The sequence below is a fragment of the Macaca nemestrina genome, chromosome 2 (genome assembly GCF_043159975.1).
Source record: "Macaca nemestrina isolate mMacNem1 chromosome 2, mMacNem.hap1, whole genome shotgun sequence".
NCBI classification, from domain to species: domain Eukaryota; kingdom Metazoa; phylum Chordata; class Mammalia; order Primates; family Cercopithecidae; genus Macaca; species Macaca nemestrina.
In genome coordinates this window covers 50,665,954-50,688,275 of record NC_092126.1, presented here as the reverse complement: position 1 = coordinate 50,688,275, position 22,322 = coordinate 50,665,954, and the positions used below count along the sequence as shown (strand labels likewise).

The 22,322-nt window shown below is 33.0% G+C and overlaps 1 long non-coding RNA gene across 1 annotated transcript; it reads left to right on the top strand.

Moving 5' to 3' along the window:
- The first annotated feature begins 272 nt into the window (after positions 1-272).
- On the top strand, positions 273-20,483 carry LOC105470035 (uncharacterized). The gene is made up of 3 exons (XR_980213.2): positions 273-336; positions 18,023-18,114; positions 19,215-20,483. It is a non-coding gene; the product is annotated as an uncharacterized lncRNA (long non-coding RNA).
- Positions 20,484-22,322: the final 1,839 nt, after the last annotated feature.

Genomic DNA, 22,322 nt, shown 5'->3' with positions numbered 1-22,322 from the left:
ATTGCTGCCTATATTATCTGCATTTACTGGGCTTATGAACTTTATAATTTTCTTTGTGTGGTAGGGATGACTACATAATTTAATAGAATAAACTTGAGGTTATATCAATTATATTTTTGTCTGTGTTACTCCAGAAACCTCTGAATATTTATATTTGTATAAGAAAGGTCTTCCCTTCAAACATCACCTATATTCAACATCAAGCGTCATTGAATATTCAACTTGTAAGCAGCCTTAGAGAGAACTAAGGTAATTTCTCTCATTTCATAGATTATGAACTGACAATCTGGATGATGACATGACTTACACAAAATCATGCAGTCAGTCTGAAGATTGGTAAGTGTTAGATGCTTAATTTTCTGATGAATAGGTCATCAGTACCACATTCATTGTTCATTGTTAGCTTAAACTCATCAGAGGTTAAAATTACCAAAGATCTCTGATGTTAGAATCTTTACAAAATTGAGATTTACTGCTTATGTTTTGGCTGTGTTGTTTTTTGTTTTGTTTTTATTTTTGTAGGAGATCATTAAAACACTTGTGTAGAGCATTTAATGAGTAATGAAACAGTCTATTTTCTTTTGGGAATTAATGTAGCAGTGGAGATCTTTACAATTCAAAATCATAGGTAAAGTTATTTTTTAAATGTAAAGCAAAATTTATATACCAATGTTTTTAAGAGTGATTATTTTGAAAATTTTATTTAATTTTTTGGAATAAAAGTAGAAAAACACAAGCCAGGAAAATTAAACTTTATAGAAAAAAACTTAGGCCTTAATGATTAAAAGTAGAATTGATATTGGCAATAGAAGCTATTGGATATTGCAATAGAAACTATTGAAATATTGGGGGATAGATTGGAAATGTACTTTCGTTATCATGGCTAATAAATAAGAGACACATAAGTGTACAAATGCAGGAATTATTGATTTAGACCAGTCTGATGTTATAAAACATAACTATACATCTATATGACTGACAGAGCATGCATTAAACTTATTGATGATTCATTTAGAAACTATTATTTCTAATATTTAAGCTACAGATTTGTTAGTACACTTGGATCTTTTATAATACAATTTAAAATATTCATTAATTTAGATATTACATGTAGTATCACATGCTAAGCAAGCTGTTGATATTGCTTCTATTTCTTGTTTGTTTTGTTGTTGTTGTTGTTGTTAACAAATCATATTGTTATTTCATTCGGTTGAGTTTCCTCATCTGAAATGACTTGGTTATAAAGACCTATGTATTTTGATTAGCAATTTTGTATAGTTGATTTTAAGATCTAGAGTTCCACAGCTGTTAATAAATAAGCTTATAAACTGATCTTTCCTTAGAATGATAGCTATTGTACTAAGAAAAATGAACTGATGTAACTTTTTATGCTCCTATTTAGATATCAGAGTTATATGGTCTCCTTCAAGAGGGGTAGCATAAAACGATATTCAATAACTATTACTTGGAATTCTCTTTCACCAAGATTATTATTAGAGCAGTTTTATCAGGAGGGATTTGTCAACATACCATATGCTGCAAACTGTTGACTTAAAGTGTAAGGGCTGAGTTTTCGAAAGAGAGATTTTGATGTGCATAAAGTTATACACACAATTGCGTTTCTGCCACAATTACCTAGTCATGCTATAGACTATCAACTACATAATTTTTCTAAAGGTTTGCTTTGCTTGCAAAAATAATAACATTTTTTATTTCCCTCGTTTTCAATAAATGAAATAAAGTTATGACTACATTCCTTTGATTCACAATTTATAAAATATTGGACCTACAAAGATCATTCTTTTCCATGTTACTCTTGAGAAAGTTCCCTACTTCCAAAAAAATTTCTTCCTTTAAGCAACCAACTTACAAAATGAGAGAAATGGCCTTTGAGAAATAGTTTAGAATAATAAATCATCAACTGGTAGTCTTTACACATTTATGTGTTAAATTTATATATAATTTATATATAATATATAATTTATAAATGTATATAATGTAGATATTAGAGGAAGATTACTCCTCAAAATATGAAAAAAAATTATAATAGCTGTCACAATCTGTATCAAATATTATCTTCTAAGATTAAAATATGAAGAAACTGAAGTAATCTATGTGTTGACTCTGTTGGGATGTAAAGTAATTTTATTAATTAGGATTTGATTTTGTCCTTTGGTCTTGTTTGCTGTAGGTTCACTAAAACTTGCAGACATTTGAGTATTTTCATGTCATTCTTTTTTTAATGATAAACTCTTATTCTGCCAACAACAACAACAAAAATGTGTAACTTGGATACCAGTTCCTTTTAATGAAGCTTTTGAGTCTTACAAAATATGATTAATCTGATTAGTGATTCAGCCTCCTTTTATGCTTACATTATCTAACACAAAGAGCCCCCCTACAGGTTAAAGTTTAAATGTGGATTACCAGATAAAGCTAGTCCTGACGAGGTTTCTATGGTGCAAGGAAAAATTGGATTTGCTTTTCACCTCATCTCAGGCTCTGTCATCCTGGTTTTTGCCTTGTTCCCTTGTTCACAGCAAGGATATTAATTTTGCAGTAAAATCTTTAAGCAATTATGCAGATAGCGCTGAAAATGCAACATACACACACAATAAGAGAAGCTTAACTGAAAAATGGACCCCAGATATTCATTAAAAACAGATGGCTACATTGCCAACAGCATAACTTTGGATGTTTGGGCTAAGCTGGTATTAATCTGCCACAACATGAAGAGAGGATGAAACTGCTGGTGTACAAACTGTATGTATTGCTTCTTAGTTTTGCTTAAAAAGGAATATAATGATGATTTATGACTGCCCTTTTGATAAATGTCCAAAAAAGCACTCAAAAGTGAAGTAACATTTTAATAGTATTTGCTCTATCAAGTACTGATGCTCATTTTTGAGACACATATAGAGTATGATAAATCACACTTAAAATGTTTTATTTTTCAAAAATTACCATGGCAGTAGATGCAAGGATTCCATTTAAAAATCAAATATATATATATATGTAAAAATATATATTATATATATACACACACACATATATATTTAAATCTGTTTAAAAGCAGGAGTATTTTGATTAGTAATATTTCAAAGTCACTATAAAACACAGGTTTGAATTTATCTGATGACCTAAGGACATCTTGACAAGAAGATAATTTTCTTTTAAATGACAAAAAACAACTATTTTTTGTTTGAGTTATTTGCTCAGTGGAAACAGTAAAATTTTCAATCTAAACAAAATAAAATAAATCAGAAAAATGTTTGGCAAGTCTTCCAAGTAAGACATGGATGATAGAAAGGAACTCCATGCCGTTGAGATAACTGCTACAGTGATAAATACATAAAGTATATGTTTTATCGTTTACAATTATTAAAACAAAGTAAATAGTTGAACGATAAGTTGTACCTAAAACTATACACATGCAATAAGTGACAGAAGGTTACAGAGGACTTCAACCAATGCTTTCTTGTTGGCCAGATTTATCTAACCACAGAAGCACCTTTCTGGACAGAATTGTCCTTATTGTGTTTCATGGACTGAATAATACCTAGTCAGACCACCATAAGGACAGCCACATTGAGTGTTGGGTCCAAAGACTAATTGAAACACCTTGACATTATTCTGCTGCTTTATCTACATTTGAAGACTGAACAGGGAATCACTGCTTGAAAATGGTCCTTGTTACAACTAGAGACTTTATTTTATCCCTTGAGTGTTAACAACTATTTTTTTCTTATATTAAAAAACTTTATTGTAGAAAAAATTAAACAGATACTCTAAAGATAAGAAAGTTCAGATCATTCCCAATTCTACCACCCTGAGATGACCACCACCAATATACTTTTAATACATATTTCAAGGTGTTTTCTGTATAAATAAATGTATATTTTTTAAAAAATTGAGATCCAGCTGGGCATGGTGGCTCACACCTGTAATCCCAGCACTTTGGGAAGCTGAGGGGGTGGATCACCTGAGGTCAGGAGTTTGAGACCAGCCTGGCCAATATGGTGAAACCTTGTCTCTACTAAAAATACAAAAATTGGCTGGGTGTGGTGGTGTACACCTGTAATCCCAGCTACTCAGGAGGCTGAGGCAGGAGAATTGCTTGAACCCGGGAGGAGAGGAGCTGGCAGCAAGCTGAGGTCGGACCATTACACTCCAGCCTGGGCGACAGAGCAAGACTCTGTCTCAAAAAAAAAAAAAAAAAAAATTTGTGATCAACTGTTTGTTATGGAATCTGCTTTTATTGCTTTTATTCTTCCAACAGTCTGTGTAATGACTATCAATTCTATAGAATCCAATATTTTTCCAGATCCTTATCTTACTGAATCCATAGTATTCCATTGTATGAATAATTAAAAATTCATTTTACCAACCCTCTATTTATGGTAAACAGGATGGAATTTTTTATTAGTATTAAAAACATCACAACATTCATCTATTTAGCTAAAATTTGTATGTAATATATGTGTTACCAATTAGCTCATCCTCTTTCACATGTAAATAAACATTTTCTTGGGCAAAGTATACTCACAGAAAAAACATTCAACAAGCTCTTTTGATTAACTCAACCTATTTTTTTTTAAATGTGCATTTATAATCTGACTAAAATAACTTGTTGCTAATGGAAACTATTACTTTACGTTAATAACCTTAACATAAACCTTTTCGACCTAATCATATTTCTATCAGCATTCTCTGTGTTGCCTCAGCCACGCTGATCATTTGCTATTCCTCCAGCATGCAGTCTATTTTTAATACCAGCAGACCTTTACAGATGAGATTCATCTGTAAATGTCCGTGGACTACACTCAAGTCGCTGTACTAAATCATCAACTACCCTGTGAACGAACCCCTCATTTGACCCCATCTGTGATAGAGTCATGTGCTGTTCCTGTAGACGACCCCATGTGCTAATGTCTATTTAAGGGTATTTTTAAATCAAAAGTATTTGTTTATATGTTCTTCTTTTTCAGTGGGTTGTAAACAACTTCAGGATGAGGTTTATGTCTCATTCACTTTTTATTCCCAGTACTTGATGAAATGCCTAACATCTACTAGGCATTCTGAAATGTTTATTAAACTAAATAATGACCTGAGGATATCTTGACAAGAAGATAATTTTATATAAACGACACAAAACAGGAGCACAGCTACCTTCAGCAAATCCTGACTGGGGCTGCACAGGGCTCAGACAACTCTGGCCTCAATGTCATTTTTAAGGATAAAATGGGCTTGACGCTTTGACTTTCCTTCTCCCTTTCACCACTGTGAATGATTCAAATGTATGTATGCACTCACTACCACCTCCCAAAAAAACCCCTAATTTGGCCCCATCTATTGGTGAGCATAAGGAGATATGATTAGATTTTGAAGCAAAGGGAAGAAGAAGCAGAATAGTGATTGAATAGGGATTTGACATTCTTAGGAATTTCTATCCTGTCCTTTCATTAACAGGACTCTTTAGGCAAAGTGAAGGAGGAGAATGACATTATAATTACCTTGAAACAAATAAGCTGTAGGTACAGAACAATCCAATTTATGTATAAATATTCACTTGTAACTATTGAATGTGTGCTGTTGGTGAAACATCACATTAGATTTTTGCAACGGTGGCATGAACAATGGCTCTGACATTTTTTTTGCTCCACCTTCCTTGTATTGAAGCCATATAGTTGTGAAGAGAGACTTAGGAAGCCAGAGAAAGGCAACTTTGGCTCACCCAAAAATCCAACTGAAGCAGTTCAAGGAAACAGACTTCCTTAAAAAAGACAGAGAGAGAGAGAGAGAGAGGAGAGAGAGAGAGACAGAGCGAGCTTCCCCTTATTGGAAGGAGCCAGAAAGCAACCCACTGGGGTGGGGGATGACTTAGAGTGCTGTCTCCCCCGTTGTTTGTGAAGTTGCACTACATGATTTCCAAATGTCTTCCAAATCTAGAGTCTATGAATGCTTATAACTATTTACGCACAAAAGGCTCCATCTGGAATCATCATCCCACTTACAAATAATTTTCATGCATTTTATTTCACATTTTTCTTTCCAAATGAGAAAGTAGACAGACTCCTTTATATTTCCTTTTAAATAACTGTCTAGATTAAATTTGGGAATAGGAATTCTATATCTAGATGTAGATATAAGCTTTAAAAGCTAACCCATTGACTGGATATTGAAACCTTTAGAAATCTTTTTCTTACATCAAGACTATTTTTTTCTGTCATGACAAGTGTGATTAAATATTCTGGCAATGGTATTCAACAGGCACGCTATCACAAAAACAATTTCTGTGGCTTGAAAAATGATGTTTAAAGCCATTTCAGTGATACCAAATGTTTCTTTGAAATTAACATCTTGTGACAGGAAATGAACAAAGCACTAAAAAAAAGTGCAGCTAGACACCATATGAAAATTCAGTATATTTTCTTATGAAGAAATTTCCTTAAACAGATACTTACTTTAAACTTATTGGTTGATAGCATTATATACTGTTAAATAAGAACGCTTATTTTTTAAAAAGGCTAGGAAACACATAAAGTTTAAAACACAATTTTATTTTTAATTAAAATTGTTTTTAATAAAATCTTGTGTTTTTAAGTTCTGAGTACTCACGTTTGAATATGGTGAAAGTGTGTATATTTAAAGTAAGCTACTTAACATATTGTATAATATGTGTCAGATAATCTGCTTTGATAATGAGGACCCTGTGCAAGTAAGGCAGAGACCATGACCCCAGGTAGAAGGCAAAAAAAAAAAAGAAAAAAAAAATCAATCTATTTCAAGGCCAATAGCAACACTCTAGCACTCCATTCAACCCTAACAAACATACCGGCATGGTCTCAGCCACTCATCCCTATAATTTGACAAGATAACCAAAAGTATATTTGGTACTGATGGTAGTTAAGAGTTTCAAATGTCAATTTCTAGTTTCATATTATTATTTTTATTTATGCAGTTGGTTAGTTTGCTGTGTAACTGACTTCGTTGCAAATGAAATACTATGATACAACATATTAAGAATAATTGGAACTCAAATGTACTTACTTTCTCATAGCCTATTGTCCTTCTTTTTAAAAAATGGGACAAATAATGTGACCAAATAAATGTTAATCAAGGTATTCAGAAAAAATATGAAAAAGTTTAAAAGTATTATTTAAATGATATTATTCTACTTATTTTTACTCCAAAAATTGTAACTCAGTCTAAAATAATTTTAAATTTATAAATGAAATATATGTGAGACTATAAATGTACCCATGTATTCTCAACAAGATAATTTTATGTGCCCAACTTTATCCCTCCCAGAGAAGTCATTAGTTGGAGTTTCTAAGAGTCACTAGGCAGACTTCACATAGTGTCGCCTCAGTATTTGCTGCAGGTGTCTGATGTGGTGCAACAGGAGAAACAGAAAAGCCATCATCTTTGTTGTGGTCATGAGTGCGATCCTGGGCGAGTGGTCACAAGTTCCAGGAGATGGATCTATGTATTGTTCATGGGCCACCGCAGCTTCTCATTTGTGACTTAATCCCTTCTCTATCCAGCCAGGGGAAAAAAAAAATGAAACAAACAAACAAACAAAAATTATATACAGTGACAGGAAAAAGATTAAGATCCTATGAAGATACTAAGGGAAAAGTAATACAAAGTAATACAATGGGCCCAGGGTCCTGTAGGTGATGTTGGATTCAGCTAATGAATTCTTCATGATTTCTCATTTGAGTTCTTATGCTAAAAGTCTGGATGCCTCTGGGGGCTAGGCATGTAGCTTAAATAGGTGAATCCAGATGGATGTACCTCATAGTACGTGGAGAAAGCACTGCTGACAAAGATGAAGTAGAGAATTCAGACCTCATCAAAAAAATCCTACAGCCACTCAGCCACTACCCAACACTGCTACAACAGTCTCACTCTTGCCATCCTTCTGATTTTTAAATAGCACCTAGGAATCTGGATTTTAATGGAAAATCTAAAGTTCAGAAGTTGTCAATCAGTTCAATAATAACAATTTAAAACTCTGTGTAGGACAAACAAAACATATCCATAGGCTGCTTTCAGCTCATAAATACGTGCTTCTATTGGAAATTCTGAGAAAACTAAGACTGGGCTTCAAGCTATCAGATTGTGTGCCTACTATTGTCTTTTGCTATTACTGGTACCACATAATAATTGACTGTATAAAATAATTAGACATAGTTGACAAAGCACCTTTGATGTAGAGCTGGAATATCTTAAGTTTTGCCAAGACATGCTGCAGTAATGTTCCATTGTATTTCAAGACAATATCTGGTTAAAAACTAATTCAGATAAAATAATCAATATTTTAAAAGCTCACTTATATCTTTCCATTTCTTCTGTTATGGAATGGACTTTGGTAGTTAAGTCTACTTACCAATCTGGAAACAAGGCCTTTAATTTTGGTTTATCATTAAAAAATGTGAGGAGCTAAATTATTTATTTTTAACATCTGAGAAAAATAACATTAACACAAGCATAATTACAATATGAACAACTAGTATTGGTTAATTGATCACCTGCAATTATGAGTAAGTGCTTTTTAATTTCTTTATATGCAATATTTCTGCATAAATTGGCTAATGTCTACTCTTGCCTTAAGATATAGGTAGTATTATTGGCCTCATTTTACAGATGAAGTTACTGATGATCCAAAAAATGCAAGGCATTTGCTCAAGGTCACACAGCCAGTACCAAGGCAGCTTAGTTTGTGAATGTGAGTGTTTAAGCAACATGTTCTACCATTCCTATTACTACCTATACTAATATTGAGTCCTTTGATGAGCCAGATATTCTCATCACCCCAATGGCCCATGAAGAATATGTTCTTATACTCATTAGTAGGTGGAAAAAGTGAAGCTCTAGGATAGTACATAATTTGCCTTTGTTTGAAGACAGGAAACATGGGTCCCAGTCCCAGATCTGACATCCAAAGCTAGGCATATTTCAATGCATCACAGTGCTACCAGAATGTAACAATTTCAAAAAAATTCTTACATGGAACCTAAACCACTGTGTTTCAAATAAAAATCATATTCTTTGAGTTTATATTCAGTGTTGATATAGGCTAATTAGACAAAATATAGCTAATGAATTAAGTATTTTAAAGCTCTTTAAGATTTCTACTTCAAGATAAAATAATCTCTTTTCCTTAACACCAATCATTCTTCTTCATATGCAATGCTTGTTATTCATCTTAAAACTTATATTTATTATGTTTTAACAAGTTTTAGACTATGCCTTTTTTGTCCTACTTAATCATTAGATCCCATTTCAGAATATGATTAATGTTTTAAGAAAACAGACAATCTCTTAATTCTGAATTATTTTCAGAGTTGAAAGAAAAAACTTTTTACTCCCTTTCTGAGATGGTGATATCCAGCTTATTTTTGTTATTATTCTGACCTTTTTAAGCTATCATTTTTAATAAACATTTTGTTAAATGATTATTGAGTTACTGCTTAGAATATTATGTCACAAGAAAATTATAATTAATGCTTATAATTTGTCTTTACTACTCAGATCTTACATTCTTTTGGAGGAAAACATTACCTTTTTCTCATTTACATATATATCAATCACATAAATTGGCACATTTCTACTAAATGAAGTTTCATTATATTTTTATATAAAATACTAGATATATCAGCACTTTTAAGGAGTATTTAAAATAGTGGATACCTTCCACGTTATTAATTGACTCCCAGTCAATTGGAGCAGAAGTACATTCAAGTGCAGATACAATTTCTCAGTTTGAATAGCCGTTTTATATGAATTTAGGGGATTTAAATACTGTGCTTTTGCTATATATATCTCCACATTAAGCCTGAAAAGATTTAACATTGGAATTGCACTGGTAGAAACTTGTAGCTTTTATTACCAAAAGCAAGAATACAGGGCTGTGGGAAAATCTGATAAACCAAACTCTAAGACTCATGACTTAAAAGCTCAATTTTTCCTCCCCCCACCCCGTAATGTTGACCTTGGTCTGGTCTGTTTCTCTCTGATTGTTTAAATTGCATTCTCCTTCACGGATGGTGGTTTCTTATTAAATTATTTATTGATGTGACTGACACTAGTTGAATAGATTCATTAAATTTCACAAGTTGTTAGAGCCTAGTTCACTGGAAAGAAAAACCCCTCTTTAGAGTCTTTAAAGGACAAAAAGCGTCATGTTTTTTGAGCTCTTTTAAAGCATTTAATAAAGCATGAAAAGATATGACATCAATCCTACTAAAACACAAGAGAAAATGAATGATGTTACTGTAAATCTTTACATCAATCACACCCAGTACTTCGGAAAACAATATAGTTTTGTTTGCATTTCAGAAGTGACAAACAACTCTTGTGACTGGCTTAACATAGTCACTTTCTATTAGTCAAGACCAGAAGCAAGTCAGAATTAAAATGTGGCCCTGCGTTGCTAGGCAGCTGAGTTGTCTTGACATGGTGGTTAGTTTCCTTTTCACTGACTGACAACAGTGAAATGAAAGAAGTTTTGAAAAACTTGATAATGGTTTTCAAAGGAGGAGGATAATTGGTGGTGCTCGCTTGTGCAGTTCTGTGTGGAAACTTTCAGGCGGCCGTGAGAGAGGACTGTCACTAAAAATTTAAACTCTTGTACACAAACTTGACCTAGAGTCTTCTCCAGGTTTTGGCGGTTCACTTTCAGAACACCCCTCTGAGACCAAGGGGTGTAGGATGAAAGCATTAAGACAGATGGGTAAAATCCCAAAGGAAGAAAAGAATCCATAGTTGTGATTTAATCCATTGATGAAAAGGAGGAATTAAGTAAAATCTTAAAAATTAAGAATATGTAAAAGAACTTTAGATAGCACCTGTGACAAAAATGTTTTAATTGCATAGTGAGTTGCAGCTGAGCAGAAACTTGCATCAAATGCAGGAAATAAAGAAAAGTACATTTTTTTATTTACTATGCCAGAAATAAAACAATTGCCCTGATGTTATTTTTTAAAATATTCTCTAGTTGATAGATAATTTACCTCAACATAACTCCCAAAGCATATAAAATAATTACAACTTAAGCATTTGTTGTCTGTGGCAGTAATCAAATAGAGCCTATGTTTAACTAAACAAACAAACCAAAAACTCAAGCAAACAAAAAGCACACAGAAAATGCATGTTGCTCACTATTTCATCTAAAACCACCTAATGCAAGAACATTTTAACTATCTTTGCCATTAATTTACCCAGAATTTTAAAAACTGAGCAAAATGGACTCATACTGAAAGAAGGGACCAATTAGTGTTGGATTAACATTCATGGTTATTTACAGTTGTTTTTGTACTTGTTCTTGTGCTCTGACTTCCTAAAATTTCACAACCCAAAGATTTAGAAAAATGGGGTTGTTTAGACGCAAAGTGCAATGAAGTGGCTGTGACCATTGTGTAGACACCACCTCTCTCATTATACCCTCTCAATCAACGCTCAGTACACAGGAAACCGCAATAAAGCCCATCTGCCACGGTTAATCTGCAGGCAAACCCACACCCATGTCTATGCCCGTTGCTCTCCAGCCTTATTATTCTCAGATCCAAAGCTTCATAAGGGATCAGCCAAAGTCCATTAAAGTAAATAATAGCTAGAAATGACAGGCTTAGCAAGGATTGGGAGGAAGTTGAAGACCAATCTGAGCTCTGAGCTCTGATTAATAGAGAAAAGCATTAGGAGAAAAGGGGAGAAAAATGACCTCAGCCTGCTCCAAAGAATTCCTGAACCTTCGTTGTTAGGGCAAGTGCTACCATCTGAGACGTTAGTGATCCTTGAATTTCCTTCACTTTGATGAAGCTCAAATGGGAAAATTTTGAAAGTTCAGCAAGGCCCCAGACCTCAGCTGGAAAGCTGTCTGGAGTCAACCCTGTCAAAATTCTCTTGTGTAAGAGAAAGCCTTTATTAGCTAGATTGCAACAACAACAATAACAACACCCACAAATGCCCTACACAGTCTCGTAAGGAGGGGCTGCTGCTAGAGATTGCAGATGCAGTTATTATTTCTTTGCATATAGTCATTTTTTTAAGTCTCCAAATGAATGTAGTAAAATGAAACAATAGTGATTCTCAAAATAAATGCCTTTCAGGAACTAGCTGGATTTAGTCTGCTGGTAGGAAAGTATATGTGTATTTGTGTGTGTGTGTGTGTGTGTGTGTGTGTGTGTGTGTGTGTGTGTTTGTGTATGGGGGAATGTGTGTGGGAGGGTATTCAAATATTTATTCAGTTTCATCTTGATATTTAATATTTATTTTCATTGTGCAACACAAAAAATCTTTCTTGAGAAGTTCAAAGCTTGTTAAGTCAAGATAGAATCATAATGTGTTTCAGTTATTTCAACTGCATGTTTTATATAAATTGACCAGGGAAAAAATTCCAAATTAGTTGCAAAAGAATTTCTCCTCTTAAAATTTTAAAATTATTTTACAGCTTCTGTGTAATACATTTCCTAATGAGAGGAGCCCAGGCAATGTTATCTCCTTCTGTCTCTCAGCCCCACATTAAGTGTATTTGGTCTTCAAATAAGACAGTTTTCAATTTTGGTACAGCTCTTAACAGTGCTTTGAAGAAATCTATACCTGGTAGACCTATTTGTAATAAAGAAGAAATTTTAAATCTGCTGTATAACTTTTAAACATGATTTTCCTTGTATAAAATACCATCTTCTATGTGAAATGTGGATTGAAATGAGAATAGTAGAGAAAGCTCAAAAACTGTGAAGGCTCTTTTAAAGTAAGAGCTGAAGAAAAACAAAGCAGCCCCTGCTTATCTGAAATCCCAGTCTGAAGAGGAGAAAGCATTTGGCAGAGGCAAGCAGGTATTGGGAAAGCCCCATGGATTTCTTAGGAAGATAGTAATGATCCTGATGAGGACTTGATGTCAGGGAGACTCACCTTTGAATGTATTTCTTGTTCAAGTTTATATTGTAGCATGCAATTTTCATAAATAAAATGAAGAAGCAATGTAAAGAACCATGGTTAAATAATAGTGTTTCACAGATATCGCTGATAACTTGGTTAATGCACTGTTGATGTGCACGTGGTACAATTTTCATATTTTAATCTTAAGTAGAACATGAAATGACAATTATGAAAAGACAAAATAGATACCACCAACAGCTGTAATTGCTATCTAGGCTGCTCAAAGATGGGCAAAAGACACAGTAAATCAATATTAAGTTCTCCAGAAATGCAGGTATCACAACAAGGACATCATATAACATCATTATAAGCAAATTCTAATACAATTTGGACAGTTGTAAAGAACACAGGATGAACACAGGGAATGAGAGGATAACTTGTCCTCTGTAACTTCAGTTGATATCTTATGGAAAAAATAAATCTCTGGGAATCATGACTATGTAACATTTAGTTAAGGCTGTAAACTGTGCTGGCTTTAATAAATGAGTATGGTTTCTTTTTTCACAATTTAATATGTAAAGATCAAAAAGGGTTAAATGGTTCTGCCATGTGTAATTATAGTAAGTTGAAATTTAACAGTCTTAATACACTGACTTACATGAAATACTTTTGTATATAATAGTATGTTCTAGGCCTACATTTTGCAGTGTTAAAGAATGCCTAATTAAACTCGTGGGTTAATAAACCAACTAAACTTAAAAAAAAACTGTTAAAGATTAAAGGTATGGTATAAATATAATTAAAATAGTGAAAATTGAAAATGCAAACCTTCGGGATTAGAAATGAAATGGGAAAAAGGCGAGTAGATAAGGAAATAAACGAGAGCTTCAAAGAAAAGATATAACAAATGCAACAAATATGTAAAAGTAGTTTGATCATAAAATTAAATTAAATATTTGCATTTCAGGTTCTAGTTTTAGAGTGTAATCATTTACACTCTAGAGAAAGTAGTTCTGATTTTATTCACAGCTTTCTGGGGCTGTTAGTTTCCCTTGTGGGAAATGAAACAACACATAGCCCAAAAACTTTTTATAAATTCTTACTGATTTTTTGCACTTATTCATAAATTATTTATGTATTTATAAATATTGGAGATGTATTTCACATTTCAATTGAGCATTTTAAATTTTTTAATGAAATAAAATGTTTAGAATCTATTTATTCCCTTATCTTCCTCCTCATTCCCATAATTGAGCCTCATTGAATTGAATTCACAGACTCTTCCACCATTACATAGAAAAGCAATATAAAAGAAACACTTTTCATCATTATTATCTAGTTTACATAAAAATGCTGTAAAAATGGAACTAAATTTGAATCAACTTGAGAATTATTTGGTACCAGAAAATGATCTATTAATCAAAAGATTATCAATTAGAATCAAATTTCTTTGTGTGTGCGATGACAAACAAGAAAAATAAACAAAAACATATCAATTGTTTACCATTGGTTTTGCACTTCCACAAAATTTTTATCTCTTTTGAACATTGTATTCATTTTGCATTAGATGATAAACATTCCTAGGTTACTTTGCTATTTATATAAATTAAAAAATTAAATGTCCATGTAATATATTTTATGCACATGTGAAACATGTTTATAAGTAATCAAGTGCATGTTATTATGCATATTATAGCATATACTGCTCCATATGCATTATCTCACATAACATGCACAAATAAGCAACTATTAGGTTGGTGCAAAAGTAATTGTGATTTTTGCAATTAAAAGTAATGGCAAAAAGTGCAACTACTTTTGCAGCAATCTAATAGATTTTATGACCTTGAAATGCATATTTTTTAGTCACTAAAGGCCACTGAAATTTTAATTTTATTCCTGCAAAGCGAGAGTTTTAATAATAAATCCACTCTGTACATAAATGGGATTGTTATTCCAAATGTTCTCCATTAAACTGTACAATATAATTGATATTATAAAATAAAATATAAAAAAATTTCTCTTTGGGTATATTATATTGCCATTGACACTTAAAACTGCACTATTTTCTGTTCTTGGTTTCAGAGGAGAATATTTAAAATGAAACTACCTTTCTTACCCTTTTACTGAAGTCTCAAAAACAGAAGGCTATTACTTTCTACAATAATAATGATCTTCAAATTCTCTATATAAGAATGAATTAAAACCTTTACATTAACCACAAGGTGTCTCCAATCTTTAATTCGTTAGATTTTTCCTCCCCTCCATCCCCGTTTTTTGATGCAGAGTGAATATATACAATCAGATTGCCACATTTGGAAACTTCAAGAACATTCATTCAGATGTAAATTGAAAGTATATATTTTAGAAGGGACTTTATCAGACTGAAATATATGTAATATACTATACATATGTAACATTATATATGTCATAGTTATATCTATTATATAATGATATGTATCACATGCTTATAGTATAGCACATGTTTAATAAGAATTTATCAGTTATTTTATGAGTATATATTTTAGAAGTTGGCCTCTTAAAAATAGTGACACAACACCAGAGAAGAAAAAGAAAAAAAGTTTAACATCAAAGCAGAGCATGCTTTAGTTTATTTATTCATAATCAATATTTAATTTTTGAATAATCCTATCAGTCAACTATAACCAAATACTCTAAGAAAATAAAAATTTCATAGTGGACTATACACATCTTCAAATAACCACAAATACAATTAAAATCCTGTTTTTTACAGAGCAAAGCTGTTAGTGAGAAGTAATTACTAAAGCCAATCTCATTATGAAATATGAATATATAACTGAATATATAACTAAATATGAATATATAGAATAAATCTGCTTTAAAAGAATTCCAACTACAGAAAGTCTAATCCAAATCCATGTATGGCTTATCTCTCTCTTTACCCAGAAAGATAACGTGTGTGTGTGTGTGTGTGTGTGTGTATGTGTGTGTACGTGTCTTTTTAATGGGATGCTGTTTATCCCACTATATCTTACCACTCTGTCTCTTTGGATAACAATCACAGGACCCAGATGCTAAGGGTAAGTGATATTTTCCCACAAGCGGCTTCTGGCTCCTTGGCAGACGTGGTAGGCAGTTGTGTTGGCAGTCGCAGTGCTGCCTCTGGCTCTCTTGTGTGGCTTTGCTGTTGAGAGGATGCTTGGCCTGCCCTGTCCTCCTGGATACCATTTCCCTCTAACAGCCCTTGGGTTTTGTGAGGCTTTATTCTGTACAAATCCCTTGTGCAGTCTCTGGATGAACTCTCTAAAGGCAAAATAGAGCCTTTCTTTCTGGTTGTGTTTAATGATCAGCTGAATTGCTGGTCCAGGTACTCAGGAAAACCAAAACCAAAACCAAAACTTTTCCAATTTTTTTGTGGCTATTTTGTTTTAATTTCTGATCTTGTTTTCACCCTGAGCACATTGTATCCCAACTTAATTGCCAGCAAGTTGACCAAATGATTTTGTGTAAATGTTGTGCTTTCTGATTTTTTATGTTGTAATTTACATAATGTTTAAAAGTCCTTTGTTTTCCCATATTTATTATCATAAACAATTTTGAAGATATGTTTTAGGTCATAAATAACAACATATAAAATATCTCTCGCAAAAAAATTCAAGAAAGGAATTTGCTGATTTTACAGAGTATGATTGGCTGATAAGCTATTTAATGAAATAAAGGTAGTATGCTTCTGAAATTGACACAGAAGTAATACTTCATTCCTTGCATGCTTGTAATCTGGATGACATTTTGAAGCATGTGCTCAAGTTGTACAAACAAAAGCACACAGCAGAGCCAAACATGGTTTCAAAGACACCAATATAACTAACTGTCTGCTGAGTAATTTGTGACATTTTCACACATTTCCTCTCAGTGATATCACAAAAATAGTCATAAATGTGTATCATGGATTAAATGGTTCTCTACCTTACTATACACCTGGACACAATCCTCAAGGTCCAACAATATTTTGGGGTATTGATAGCTGTATTTTCTTTGTAAGCTGAAATATTAATAAAAACCTAAAGTTTCCTAAAAGAAATATTAGAAGCATTTTGCATAAAAAGGCTCATTCCAGTTAAACCTGGGTTGAAATATATTTCTTTCCAGTCTGCCATTTTTATCTCATATGACTGTAAAAACTCTAAAATTATTAATACTGTGTTTTATAGTTTAACAAGTGAATTACTTAGCAGTCAGAAAAAGACTATACAAGTTTTATGTGGGTCTTCAGATAATTATCTAAAACAGTTTCTTATTAAAGACTTCATATGCTTTATGAAAAACTGGAATGTGTTGTGTCATAACATTATAAATTAAGAGCAAATGTAATTTAAAGAGGAGCTTCACTGAAGCTTCTAGGAGAAATAAAGATCATACCTCTTCTTCACAGCTGTGATTCTGTTTTTGCAGACATTGTTGTTGATGTTGAACCCTCTCTGATGCAGAGTATGTTCTTATTGTAGCCAATGTTCTGCAAACCATGTGCTTCTAGTTCAGTGGATAAATTATCACATTCTAATGTGACTTCAATGTTCTATGACATGTGATAAATCCATGTTCTGAAAGAGCATTTCTGGTTAAATCAGCATAAATCCTCAAAGATTATTGACAATTGAATTGCTATCAAGCATATATTCTTCTTTTTGTTCCTGGATTAATTTTGTTCTTTCTTAAATATAGAATATTTAATAAACATTTGTGGAAACAAAAAAATGTTAAGTACTTTTTTTACAGCATTTCGACCTTTTCATCTTCCATTTCTAACTGGGAAATGTGGCACTTTCAGAAAAACCATTGCTAAAGCTTGGTTTCTCATTTTCTACAATATATAAGAACTCAAAAGATTGTAATTACATATTCTCTACACTATTTGGTGTAGTTTGACTATACTCCTCTGCTAGTACTTTTTTTTTTCTTTTTCATAATTAAATACCTGCATTATTCTGTTTGGGTTTTCCCCCTCACTCGTCAGTTTTTGGTAACATAGAATTGTATTTTAAAGACCTGAAAACAAATTGTAAATAAGGTACATTTGTAACAACAGAGTCCCTGGTAAGATTCTCTAAAACAGTAAGCAGAAAGCTAAAACTATTTTTTGTTCTCTTTCTACCAGTAGGTGTCACTATTGGGACTAAAAGGTAGTGATTCTCAAGCCATCTAACAGAATTTAATTTTAAGATCATGAATTACCTGTGTGATCCAAAGGTAATTTATTGAGCCATGCTAACCAAACCACCCTATGAAAAGTTACTTGGCAAAATTTATCTCAAAATCTCAACTAAACATTTGAAGTACACATCTGAAATGTGAAATGACCCTACTAAAAATATGCTGGCAAGCGATCCTGAGATATCAGACATTACAGCAAAACATAACTCATGGAATTTTTGAAAGATATAAGAGAATAAAAGTAATTTGAATAGTATTTTGGTATGATCAGATTTCAAAAATATTAGATATAAAAATATAAATGTTGTAAAACAAGAGAATTAGGGTTTTGCCTTTTGAAAAGTTTCAAGGTTACACGTAGTGCCACCATAATATTCCACACTTGAACAAAGACATTTATGGAGTCAGGTCTTCCTTTTTCAAAAAGAAAAGTCCCTGAGCTTCCTTATGTAAAGACATCGTAAATCTCTTCATCTTAGGAAATATTAAATTAAATAACTTTCAACTTCTGGTGGAAAAATTAAATCTTTTCTCCCCCCCCCCCAAAAGTGACTTCACAAAGTAGTGAGGCTATTTTCAGCCTAATTTCATGAAAATATAGTTCAATGATATTTTCATGTTAAATATGACTTGAGGAAACTATATTTTGTTCACATTTCCTAGGAAATCTTAGCAGTAAACTTTTGCTTTTTGATTAATCAAAATATTTCTTGGGCACTTTAGTTTCATCTAAAGTTTTTATTTCAGCTTTTTGTTGGTTGTGGGAAATATATGGATATGTGTGTGAACAGTGTGCCTCCCCAGCAAACAATGTCAAGAAATACAATTTCATATAAAAATGGTTTTAAATCCGAAACTTGAATGGGAGCATTATGTACAAAGAAAAAAAAAAAAAAAAGAGTACCTGTTATTTCTTTGTTGAATAATCTTAAAACATCTCTTTGAGTCCAAGCAGCTCATACATGAGAGCTTGAGGGTCCTTTTATTACCTGAGAATAAGCAGTTAGACATGACAGCTTCGAAAGTGTGAATGCCATTATTCAATGTTTTATACAGTATATTCATTGGCCATCCATCTGGTGTGCAACTTTCCAATAAAAAAAAGCTGAAAGTCATTCTCCTGCTTGTTTTTCCAGGGCAGTTCCACAAGGACAACTGCACAGAGAGAGATTCGCCAGTAGAGGCCTCTCTAGATTTGCCTTCTGATCACAAACTCCGAATGTGCCTTGAATCTGCTGCAGTTAACACAACTACTTGAAAAGATTCTTGTTGCATAGGGAAAAAGATCACTCTTTAATGCCCTTTTAAGTTCCATGATGTTGATTAATGTTGCCCTTTACATTAATGATGTTTCAAGCAAAAGAAAACAAATTTAAAATGGATAAATTCTATTGAGGATGCATTAATTAGACAGAGACTTTGCCATATGCTGTGGCTGGAGGGCTTGCTGGCCTTTCTCTTGTAGTTACCTGTGTAAAATCCACCCTATCCTCTACATGAATGCCCAAGCTGAATAGCCAGTTGAATGAAGGCTTTAGTTTGATTCGCCATACAAGGGGTACTGTGTCACTGTGTTTTCTTTCTAGGAGTCACTAAGTGATTTCTATATCTGTTGTCATGGTGATATAGCAAAGCAGGGGAAAATGGGGGCAACTTCAGGCTTTCTCCTCACCCTCTGGACTAAGATGTTGTTAGCAAGCCTATAAAACATTGGGCTTTATCTGGGCCTTCTTTTTGTTCTCTGATTGTCAATAAAACTCATTTTAAGGGTAACAAGGACATCTAAATGTCATCTGTCACAGTGTTAGAGAGATTAAGTTTGTTTAGGGACTTGTGCTGGACAAAGGCCACTATTTGTTCTGCAGATACAAAGCAGTGTTGGCTATCACCACTCTTGATTTAGAAGGAGGCCCAGAGACCATCGAGGAAATATCATCTCAGTTGCAGGTGTCTTGACATGACAGCATTAAAAAAGACAGAAAAAATAGTTATGGTTTTGAATGGGAATCTGCAGTTTTGTTTCTCACACCCCTTTGCAGATTCCTCAAACATAAAGTCTTCTCCTAGACTAGATGGAAGAATTTTGAGTTCAATTTCTGAGGGCCTCAGGCCTGTCTAAAAACATGACATACACATGATGGTCTCTGAATGAATGATAAAAGAGATAAAAGAGGTTTTGCAAGGAAAGTCCAACAATAATGTATACTGCATTAATTCAACATTTGCTCAATAATGAGGCCAAATGGAATGTACAGATTAATGAAGACATTGGTGTTATTAAAATCAAATCCTGTGGTTCGTATGCTTTTTTTTAATAATGAACATTGTGGCTATTGGAGAGGAAGAACAGGATTTTTTCTATTAATTTGGCACACATCCCAGATCTCATTCAACCAGAACCTATCCCCTGCAAAATGCAGCCCATGGTCTTTATGTGCCTTAATCTTTCTATTTTATATGTGTTAATTTGAGTAAAAAAAATATTTTCCTCTATAAAAATATTTTTAAAGTGAATCTGGAGCGTAAGTAATAATTCAATAATATTAAACTAGGATGTTTTTTCTAACACAAAGAGGGATTGGAAATATACAAAATTACTGCATATAATGTGGTGCTCACATCACATCTGCCTGCACTATGTAAATTGATGCAGCTTTCATGGGACTTCTAGAATCTGAGTACATCAATGCATCTCAAATACTGTATTATGGGAAAATATTCATGGTAGCGAGAGCCACTATGTTAAAACATAGATGAACTATTATAAATGTTGAGCAACGGGAGAATCTTTGTTTACCTTTTATTATGTCTCAATAACTTAGATATTTATGAAATACAATGAAAACAGTAGTATGATTCATTTTACAATATCCCTGTGGGCACAATCCCGCATATAACACACATATGTGTACAACAAACACATCACCTGGACCAGAGTTGACATTAGGAATGACAATGATAAACTTCCTCATGATCGTGACTCTATGGAGAAAGAAAATATACACATATATACGCATATATAGTAAACTTGAGTGTTCTTAATTCAAGCTCTCTCAAAGCAATTTGAAAATTTGATTTTAATTGTACTGAAAGAGATCTGGGTATACAGCCATAAATGCTTTATGTATCAACTATTGGATGGATTCCATATTAGTTGTAAATTTGGTAGTTAATGATGAAGAAGCTGAACTCATAAAGACAAACACCAACATCTAGAATGAGACCTTGTAAAAAATAAAGTAGGAAGTTGCACAATCCCATAGTCGTTAATATATCTGTGATGTAATATTAAACATGTGTAACTACGAAAAAGACAACTGGATTCCCTTTTTATAAAATTCCTGAAGCAATTACCACCAAGCTCAGTTTGATTTCTTTTTTAGATAGAAAGATTTATTCTACACAAACTAATGAAAGCAAATACAGTATTGAGATGCTATTACATCAATATTATGGGCCTAGATGACTTTTGTTTAGTATCTTAATAGCTCGGTCATTTGTTATTCATTCAGCCGCACACGGGACACCAGGGTGTTATGAAGGACAATACTCTCGGGGCATTTTGAGTTCAATTTGTGTTTCTCTACTTATGCAGAACATGTGTTGGCATCAGCCATGGTTACAACAGGGGAATCACAATATACAATGAAGTTTTACCACGTTGTTCTGAGATAATTTTTCATTTTTCAAAACACAAACATCAGAACAGCTGATGTATACAGTTCTGGTGTTTTATTATTAAAGTTACTGGATATATGCCTTCTTTCTGCTTTTTAATCTCTTATTTCTTGTAGTTTTTCAGATGAAGCATTATCTGAAAGAATAAAAAGCAAATCCCTAAGAAAAAAAGGGTGTCAAGCTATAAAATAGGCCAACGACATGAAATATTTGTTATTTATACTTATAGCTAAAACAAGGTGACTGAGAAAATAAATTGGATATGTCCACTGATCCCCAGAGATACACAGCACAAACACACACAGATACACACACACACACACACACACACACACACACACACACAGATTTATATACATAAAGCCTTACTAGTTTATCTTCAAGAAGACATCAATGTTTTCTTAGAGCTTTTGTAGCTTCACAGCTCAGAGTAATTCTAATTAGAAAAGTTGAAGGAAATGGATACTACAGGGTATGATTCTTTTTCTAAATTTCTTGAGATGAAAATCCTCTAAGTGCCTTTAAGTAGCTATGCAATTTGAATAAATTATTTAATTCCTCTGGCC